The 10,238-nt window shown below is 38.8% G+C and overlaps 1 non-coding gene across 1 annotated transcript; it reads left to right on the forward strand.

Annotated features, from left to right (window-relative positions):
- The first annotated feature begins 8,910 nt into the window (after nucleotides 1–8,910).
- On the forward strand, nucleotides 8,911–9,070 carry LOC139697568 (U1 spliceosomal RNA). Its single transcript, XR_011702791.1, has one exon. It is a non-coding gene; the product is annotated as a U1 spliceosomal RNA (small nuclear RNA).
- Nucleotides 9,071–10,238: the final 1,168 nt, after the last annotated feature.

Here is a 10,238-nt window from a genome sequence, read left to right on the forward strand (position 1 = left end):
GGTATGTCCATCAGTGCTTCCTGCGATTTTTCCATTACTTCCTCTCGGCTGCTAAAACGCGTTCCCCGTAATGGTTTTTTAACTCGATTGAACAGAAAGAAGTCACAGGGAGCCAAATCAGGTGAATTCGGTGGCTGTTGGATGGTATTTGTTGCATTTTTCGTCAAAAAATTACGAATAATGATAGCACTGTGCGACGGTGCGTTATCATGGTGCAAAATCCACGAGTTTTCTGCCCACATTTCTGGTCTCTTTCGGCGAATTGCTTCACGCAAACGTCTCATAACGCCCAAATAATACTCTTTGTTTACTGTCTGGCCTTCTGGCAAAAATTCATGATGCACTACACCGTTGTAGTCCATGAACACCGTCAGCATTGCCTTCTTTTTTGACTGAAAACGACGTGGTTTTTTTGGTCTCGGCTCATTTGGTGAACGCCATTCACTTGCCTGATGTCTGGATTGCGTGTCGTACTCATAAACCCACGTCTCGTCTCCAGTAATGATCCTTTTGATGAATGTGGGATCGGATTCAGCCTCGCAAATCATGTCTTTTGCGACGTCAACACGGTCTCTTTTTTGCATGAAATTGAGGTCTTTTGGCACCAACTTTGCTGCTACACGACGGAAACCCAAATCATTAACCACAATGTCTTGGGCGGATCCATAGGCAATGTTCAAGTCCTCCGCTATTTCTCTGATGGTTAATTTGCGGTTATTGACCAACATTTCTTTTACTTTATCAATTTTTTCACCGACTTTCGATGTCGATGGTCTGCCACTGCGTTCATCATCTTCGATTGACTCACGACCACTTCTGAACCGCTCGTGCCACTGATAAACGACCGTTTTTTTTAGAGAATCGTTGCCGAAACACTTTTCCAACATTTCCAACGTCCGTAGTAGTAGTTTTGAGGGGAGGCGACCGACAGCTAAGGTCATTTGCGCCATAGGGGAAGGACAGGAAAGGATGAAGGGTGGAGAGAAACCCGGCGTCGGCATTAGCCTACTCTTTACGGAAGGCGCCAAGGGGTCCGCGGCTTAACGTCCCATCCGACGGACGGCGTACTCACTCAAAGTGCCCTCCACAAAGCACCTCAAGTAGGGATCGAGATACCTCTGAAAAATATTCAACACCGCCGGGATTTGAACCCGCGCCCTCAGGGTGGGAAGCCAGTACGTTAGCCCCCGCACCATCTCGATCCCCTCGCCACTAAATCCGTTTTTTACGCAAAATTTAATACAAGTTCGTTGTTGCAAATTTAAATCCATTTCTGCAATTGTAAAAAATCGCCAACACACACAGAGATAGATGTACTCTTGGCTACGTAACTTTTGCAAATGTCAAGTTATGACACTAAGATTTAAAGGGAATATCAACAACAGATGTACCAATTTAACAAAAAAAACAGAACTCAAAACGGAACGATGGGAGCGCCACACGGTGGTTATTCCGGGAACTTTTTGATCAAGGTAGTATAATAAACATAAGTGCGCTGTCTATCGGCTGCCAGGGTTTTAGTATTGAATTCAGATTTAGATCACTTCAATAATTATATTGTATTGTTCCTAGAATTTCATTTGCAAACAAGGTGTTTTGACATGATGTGCTTCTCCTAGAGCCTTATAAGTCGCCTGCAGTTTGTGTTAATCAAGTAGTACAGGGTCGCATCAAAGGTGGTAGGACTGATTTTCTCTTACGCGAACGGAGCGGTGGAGGGGGGCCTGCATGGCAGGGTAAGGTGGAGGGGGCTCTTAGCAATAGACCGACACTAACCTCAGTCGCCTGTGGCCTGTCGTTGAGTGAGGACACCGTTTTTAGTGAAGCAAGTTTTTTGTCCGCGTCGAAAAACAAAATGAATCTGAATTTAGAGCAACGTTATTCCGTGAAGTTTTGTGCGAAACTCAGGAAGGCGGCAAATGAGACCCTCGATATGATCAAGCAGGCTTATGGGGACACTGCTTTAAGCCGTTTTACAGTATTTGAGTGGCACAAGTTGTTTAAAGAGGGTAGGGAGCTCGTTGAAGACGACCATCGCATCGGACGGCTGTCGGCGGCAAGAACCGACACGAATGTGGACAGAGTGAGGACACTGCTGAACACAGACCGACGCTTAACCAGTGAAGAAATTGCAGACCAGTTGGGTCTGTCTGCATCCAACGTCCAACGCATTATTTCACAGGATTTGGCCATGCGCAAGGTGTGCGCCAAGATGGTGCCGAAAATTCTGCCATGGTGCGCTCATCGTCAGACAGCTCCAGGCCAAATACGGCGTTGCCACGTTGCCGCACCCGCCCTGTTCTCCCGATCTGGCACCACCGGACTTCTTCTTCTTCCCCCAGATGAAAACACGCCTCAAGGGACGACGTTTTGACTCGATAAAGGCCGTTCAAGAGGCTTCGACGAGGGTCAGCAAGAGCATCCCCAAAAAAACTTTCCAGCGGGCAGTTCCAATGGGAGCAACGTTATACTAAGTGTGTACCAGTTCAAGGAGCATACTTTGAAGATTATTAAGTCGATATAAGTAAATCGTCAATAAAATTCTTGTAAAAAAATCAGTCCTACCACTTTTGGGTGCATTCCTGTGTGATTATTTAGGAGTTGCAAAAGACCTATAAGGCCAAATTGAGTAGCTTCAGGCGTGATGTGGTGGAAGTCGAACATAATGAATAACTGATCGAAACACTTTTCCGTTTGATATCAAGAGGAAAAGTGCTTTGATCAGTTATTCATTACCTCTATGGCCATTTGAACTGATTCTGTCAGCGTTTTAGATCTTTGATTATTGTATGAGTGTAGCATACATTCCTTAGCAGCAATTTTTAACAAATGAAGCGGATTTATCCTGAAATCTTATCTACAGGTTAGTTATTTGAATAACGTTGTCTTGCCACGTATTCTAAATGAGGCCTAGTCAGAGCAAAATAACACCTCTCTCCTTCTGTTTCATTTAGTTAATCCTTATTATTTAGACCACTCCAATATCTGGTTTTAATCGTCATAGAGAAGCGCGCTCTCTTCCGGTGTCCTTATTTTTTTTAAATAAATCACTGTGTCGTCTGCAAATAACCTAAGATTCCTACTAGAGTGGGAGCTTTGGTCGGTAACTAAAATAAAGAGGGGCCATATTAACCTTTCCTGGAGTTACTTTTACCTTTATAGAACTAAACCCGTCGACGAATTCTTTTTGTATAAAATTAGATGAGCTCTTCATCTAGTTAGTCGCTTCCTTGTTAATACCATAATAATTTAGTTTGTTTTTTCTGAGTTTCTCGTGTGAGACAATATCGGAGGCTTTGTAAATATCTAAAAATACAGCATCCACTAGTACATTTCCTTCCCATGACTTTCAAGACTTTATAAATAAAAAGATCCAGTTGTGTTTCGCATGATCTGCTTTTCATAAACTCGAGCTGGTTATGGTGAAGTATACTCAAAAAGGGGGTATATATGAAAGAGGTACAGTTGAGGGGGAAAAAAGGTAATAAATAGCCCATGCATAACAAACATGGAACTACTAAAACAACTAAACACAACGTTTACATGCAGTACAAAGACCATTACTACGGCTTTGCTGATTTAATTATTACTACGCAGCAAAGAGAAACCGTAGACAGAATCACTTCTATTGAAAAGTGTTTTGACACGTAATAGTCCAAAACCTCGTCCTAAAATACCGGCGGACAATATTAAGGGTTTCATCCTAAATAAAAGCAAAATACCAATCCTTGTAATAATCTGCAAATTCCTAAAAAATCAGAAATCCGACCGTGATCATGCAATCTAGGGTAATGTACTCATATTTTTTAAGCGTACAAAGTTGGCAATTGGCTATGTGAACGACCTGTAACGTTTTCCAAAAGACTTCTCTGTTAATCATCGCGATATAGAGGACAGTCTCTGAGGTGGACTTTTTAGGGGCTGCAATAAACATTTTCGACAACTAACCATGCTTGATACTAACCACATTAAAAACTTAAAACTCAGACGGGCTAACTCTTTATTCAAATTATGAAAAAATATGTGAAGGTATCGTAACTTTTTTTAATCAACTCAGCCGTACTACTTTTGAGGCAAATCGTTTTATAGTATCGCATATTATGCAGAAAAAAACGTAAAACTAATGGTATTAGGATTAGCAAAATAGTAAGAAAAAGGATGGGTTATTTTTGAAGATTTTAAAAGATGAAAAAATTTTACAGCGCATTTGTGCGAATTTATTAGTTGAGACTATATAAATATTTGAGCTACAAGAGAAAGCTTAGAATAGAAAATAATAAGATGTTTAAGTTACAAAATTGAATCTTTAATTAGGCATCCAAGAAATTAAGTGGTGTAAATTATAAGTAAAATTTACTGGTATAGAACTTTTCGATATCTGGATGAATAATTTGAAATTACCCAAGTAAGACAGACTTGGACGGAATACGCTTTATTGACAATTGAAAGGATAGAGAAAATGAGGGGTATGGTTTGATTATGGTTGTAATTATCTGGGAAAAATGTATAAATCTGGATGGCGACTGTGCACAGAAATTCTAAGAATAACAAATAAAAATTAAGTCTATCTGGATTATCTTAGTAATAATTAAAACATTGTGATACCCCCTCGTATATCAATTTTTCCATAAAAATAACAATAGCATCATCATACTTTCATCATCGTGTCATCATCGTGTCTTTAACCATGCCAGTATAGATTGCGACAGGTATAGGGTTCAGTTCATTTCAGACAGTTAAGATCTGATACCGTGATTATTTCAATATTTTGAATACTAGTGATGGAAGCCCACATTATTCAGCAGTGTGCATTAAAACCGTGGAAATAAAATATCAAAATAATTTTCGTCAACTATATGTAAATATTGAACGGGGCCTGAGTGACTATAAATCGGAGCATATTAACTTTGGTGTAGAAATAAAAAAAGATCATGAACTCGAAAAGAAAATTTTAATCTGCCGCAAAGCTGAATTGTACCAATAAACTTAATTCTTTGCTACCAGAGTTCAAAATGTACTTTACAATTCCACATACCAAATATGCATGAACACCTTTTCTTGATATTTTCCATAGGATAACGCAGAATGTTTCCCTAAAATGTATGCTAAAGCAAGTCGTGTGTCACATTTTTCGTTTTGTTGTAACAGTGTTCAACAATTCGGGCCGCCCTATTTCAAATCTTCTAATTTCTTAAAAGAGGCGTTTCTTCGTCGAATCCTACACAACATGTGTACACGCATAATATATTGCTAATAGGATTGTACGCATAGTAAGTGGCGTTCTTTGTTCTTATCAACCCATAATGGGCCAGAAAAATGTCATTGCACTTCCCTTATTTGGGTTGTTCATAATAATGGGAAAACTACGGAGCAATGTCTTCCTTGTAACTATATTTTTATTAAATCTAGAATTTGATATGAACTGATACAAAATAATAGAATGAATTAGGTTGCAACAACATTCAGTGACAGGGACTTTGGAATTTTTTATTTGTACATGGGTCGTCCAAAAAGTTCTTAGGAAAATTATAGAAAGACAAGTTATTTTGGTCATTGCTTTAATTTTTAGCATTATCTTCTTCTGGCTCGATACACTAGTTTCAGGGTTATTTAAACTGTTTTAGCTGTCCGTAGTATTACGGCAGGCAATCAAAATGGACATCTTAATTGGTGATAAACTCTTCTTTCGACGTAAATCGTTTTCCGTCGTACCATTTTTTCAAGTTTGGAAATCTGAAAAAGGGACTGGGGGCCAAGTCTGGAGAATACGGTGGATGTTGTTATAATTCGAACTTTAAATCCTTAAATTTCGCCATCGTAACTTCGGCGGTGCGCACCCGTGCATTGTTTTGATGGAATAAGGGTATTATTTAGATGTAGAAGAGATTGTTTGCTGCTTCCGTCTGGAGTGTGTTATTTCACATAGAGAGTAAACGCGGCCCCAGCTTGCTGATATTTGTTTCACACCAAATTTTTCGTTCAAAATTCATAATACTGTGCATTTCAATATGCCTGTTGCCTCAACTATCTCAAAAAATTCAATTCGTTGATGAAGAAAGAGCTTATCGAGGATTTTGTCAATTATTTCGAAGGAAGTCACTTCCACTGGACGTCCAGAACGGTGCTCATCATTTATTATAACAGCCTCGTGTAAACTCATTAACCCAATTGCTAACTATTGCAAAAACAGGAGTAGATTTGTCTTGAGCTTCATCCATTTAGTCTTAAATCATCGCACGAAACTTATTTTTCAAAATGAACAGAATTTTGTTTCTCCAATCGACTATGAAAATAAAGCACGCGATGGATATAGCTGACACTAACAACAATCTAGTGAAACATTAGGCTCACCGAAAGAAAACCTTTTCCGATACTTCGAGTGTAATCTTTTGGATTTTCGAAGGAATGATTAAACGACCCACCTGCGTATGTAGTAAAATTTATCAGCAAGAAAGAAATAGTACTAGAGCAAACATTGAATATATTGTGCGCCTTTGCCATTACAAATGTAGTAAATTATATTTTTTTAGGTTTTAGCCAGAAAATAAAATAACGTAAACCTATGGTAATTATTAGGTGAAATACACACCCCGAAAGTTTATTCCAAACAAATGATGAAACGAGTGGCGTCTGGTGCCATTTATCAGTATTAATTCAGACCACTGTGATGAATGTCATTTTCCGGACATCCTATAGTGTGACAACCCGCTGCAAGATAACAACAATATAATACATTCGGACACATGCAATGAAGGGTAAAAACCGTGCAAGGTTTGAGGATTGAGGATGCATACAGAGAGAGGGGGGGGTGAGACAGTAATGAAGCGTGGAGCAAGTCGGAAAAACCGTTTCGAGGAATGCAGCAGGGGGCTGGGGCGAGAGGCAGGCGACGGCACTTAGAGTGACAATCCACTTTCACGACCGTACGACGGAATTAACGAGGATGTCCTCCGCTTCTTCCCCCCCTTCCTCCCCTCCTCAGCCGCACCCGACCACACCTCTTTCCCGGTCCTCCTTCCACACACGCCTTCCCTCCACAAACCAACCCCTTCCTCCATCTCCCCCAGCAAACGAGAATAAAAAGTTTGGATTGAAAAAGGAAACAAGAGAAAGGGACGATTGGATACCCGAAGGTCGGACAGGAGGACACGGCAAGAGGGCCGAGGGAGTAGTAGCGGGCGGAGAGAAAGGGAGTGACTTATTTTGAGTGAGGGGAGGTGAATAGACGGTAGTGTTTCGGGGCGAGGAGGGGAAAGAGGTCACCGTCTTGATAAGGGGGTGAGGGAGGGGGCGAGTGAAATAGGAAAGGGGTAGGGGGCTGGTGAGGAGTTCGCAACCATCCGGGTTTTTGTTGCCCACATGTACACACATACACACACCCACACACGTACTACACACTAGGGATATGTGGGTGCAAGTCTGGTGGAGGGTGGACATAGGGGTGGGAAGTCGACTGCTTTCGTTTTTTTCCCCTTTCGTAGTGGTGGGCCATGCGAGCCTCGAAACGATCTCATTCTTGCCCTTTTATGGAGTCGTTTTATCTCTGCCCACCCCACTACATCCCTCCCCTCCTCTCATTTCGTCTCCAGAACAGAATGAGGGCGATGCCCACACTAGCGGGCATTTAAAAGGCGAGTGAGAAAAAAATGTTAATTAATTAGCGGTCCTGGGAAGGTTTGACCTATTTTTACTCTCATACCTCAGACTTTGAAGTGCGTTTTGCAGTCACAGCAATGTGTCGGGACGAGGATATATTTCCACTGATGCCATCAAGTCCTTTGGCGTGATAGCCAACGACCATTATGCCACGGATTAATACTACATTATTTCTATTGTATTATATTTTGTATTATATATACTGACAAAGAAGTAAACGACGATTCCATGAGACACAAGAAAAAGAGATACCTTAGCGTATTAGACGTATATTCCTCGATCAAGTTTTGAATAACAATGATGTGTCGCATATTTTTAGTGAATATACCTCCCTACATCCCTCTTAATAGTCAATTTAAATGCATCCCGTGGAAACATAAATATTAATTTGTGCTATCTTATGGCAGTCCAATGATTTTTTGTCATCTTTCTTTTGTTAAGACAAAAATTGAAATCATTTACGAGTTATGTAATTTACCAGACCTCATCAAATACACTAAGATCTCATGCAAAGAAAATATGAAATTAATCAAATTAAAGCATAAAGAGCATAAAAAATTTCAATTTTTTTCTGAAATGCACTCGTTTATTAATTTTAATGTTTTGAATCTGCAGTCATGAATGAATGTCCACAGGTAAAAAATTATTTGAATATACTGGGTGAAATATTTTAATGAAATGAGAAAGTATGATCGGGTATGATTCTATGGAATTGCTCATTTTACCGACTTCCCTTACGGAATCGAAAAAATGGAAGGACATATACTGCCTGAACTGCAATTAACAAACCAAGTTATTTGTGAAAACTTCAATTTAAAAATTTTATTTGCATACACTAAAAGACTCCTCGTGGAATAGGGTTTATCAATGCAAAAAAACATTTACTTCATAAAATTTATCTAATCGTAATTTTTTCGTTATTTTAGTTCTGCGATGAGATTTAGAAACTGAAAAATGACGATATTTGAATAAATACTTCAAAATTAACATTATACCTGTAACAAACTAAATTATTTATTCGAAATTTCTCAAAATTCTTTTACTGATTGAAAATAGCAATATTAATCTCGTATAATTTTTATCTATTGTTTAAAATCATTGGTCAAATTTTATAATACCTATATTTTTTAGACATTTAAATGACATCATTTGCTAGAGTTATAGTTTGCAGCAAATCAATTTTCCTAAAGAAAAACTTGATCTTCGACCAACGCTACCAGTAAATGAGTAGAAGGAATCGTCTGTCTGAATGTCATACTTACCTGGCGTAGGGGCTACCGTGATCCTTAAGGTGGTTCCCCCAGGACGAGGCTTACCCATTGCACTCCGGGTAGGCTGACCCCTGCGATTGCCCCAAATGTGGGTAACTCGGGCGCGTAATTTATGTATTGCGTCCTTTATTGTATGTATCGTTAAAAAGAAAAAAAGTCTCCTTTCTTTAACAATTAAGTTCTGGCGTATCAATATGTAAATCATCGAGGGCATCAAAATAAAATTACAACAAAACGTAAATTAGGTGATGAAGAATAAGTATTAGTACGATCAAGCTGGGAGACGCTCAGGGCTGCATTCATGGTACCATTTATACATACTCATAAACTACCTTCTCCCCAGGTGATTTCCTCAGCATCGCCCTGAATCATTCCTGCAAAAAATGGGCATTTCTTTAATTACAAATTTTTCTCCTTCAATTACTTAAACTTTATACTTCACTCTATAATAATTCATCTGCGATGGAATATTTTATTTCTCTCATAGTTGACTTTTTGACATTTTCCTTTCTTTATTTAGTATTTAACCACTAACTCTATTGGCCACATCTGTCTTACATTGTAATTTAATTGAATTCTTTCATAAATTATTTCTTTACGAATATATTTTTAAAAATTTTATTTATTCTCTGCTCTTACCCCTCATTTTCTTGACTCTTCGATAGTAAAAACTTATAGTATTTTTTGAACTTCTATTTATGTTCCATCATGCCAGTGAAACCATAAAATTAAGGCGCTTGCCCGGTATACTAAGTGCTGCAACAGGCTTAACATAGGTATCTATTTGTATATAGGAGGTAAAAAATAGCTGTTTTAAAATATTTCAACCGCTTTGGGACAACATTTAAAAAAAATATAGTACAGAACCGTGATCAAATTTGGATTGCAAGCTTTGGGCTCCAGAAGGTAAGGTTCCCTCCCAAATATACTCCTTTTTATTCTTGGCATTCCTTGAAAAGACCCGAACATACAGATGCGTAGGTTATTCTAGTCCAACATTTAATAAAGCTGTATAGGTTCTAAAAAGTGTTATACTTATAGATCCTGTGTATATTTACGTCTTTCAAATCTTAAAATTTGACATTTATTAAATTTTCTAATTAAAGTGAAATCATCGTAAATATACATATTTGACTCCACCAGATCATTCAAATTTGTTACATGGAACTTTTTGTGGAAAAAGTCATGCTCAGTTTCGCCAAGCATCTTCCAGGTCCTATTGCTCCAACGTTGCCTCTCTTTGACACAACTTCGTGGGAAAAAATGTTGACGCGAGTGAATGTGAGCAAGTTCCCGCAATGTGCGCAGTAC

Source organism: Hetaerina americana, unplaced genomic scaffold (genome assembly GCF_022747635.1).
Source record: "Hetaerina americana unplaced genomic scaffold, ioHetAmer1.1.p SCAF_1, whole genome shotgun sequence".
Lineage (NCBI taxonomy): Eukaryota > Metazoa > Arthropoda > Insecta > Odonata > Calopterygidae > Hetaerina > Hetaerina americana.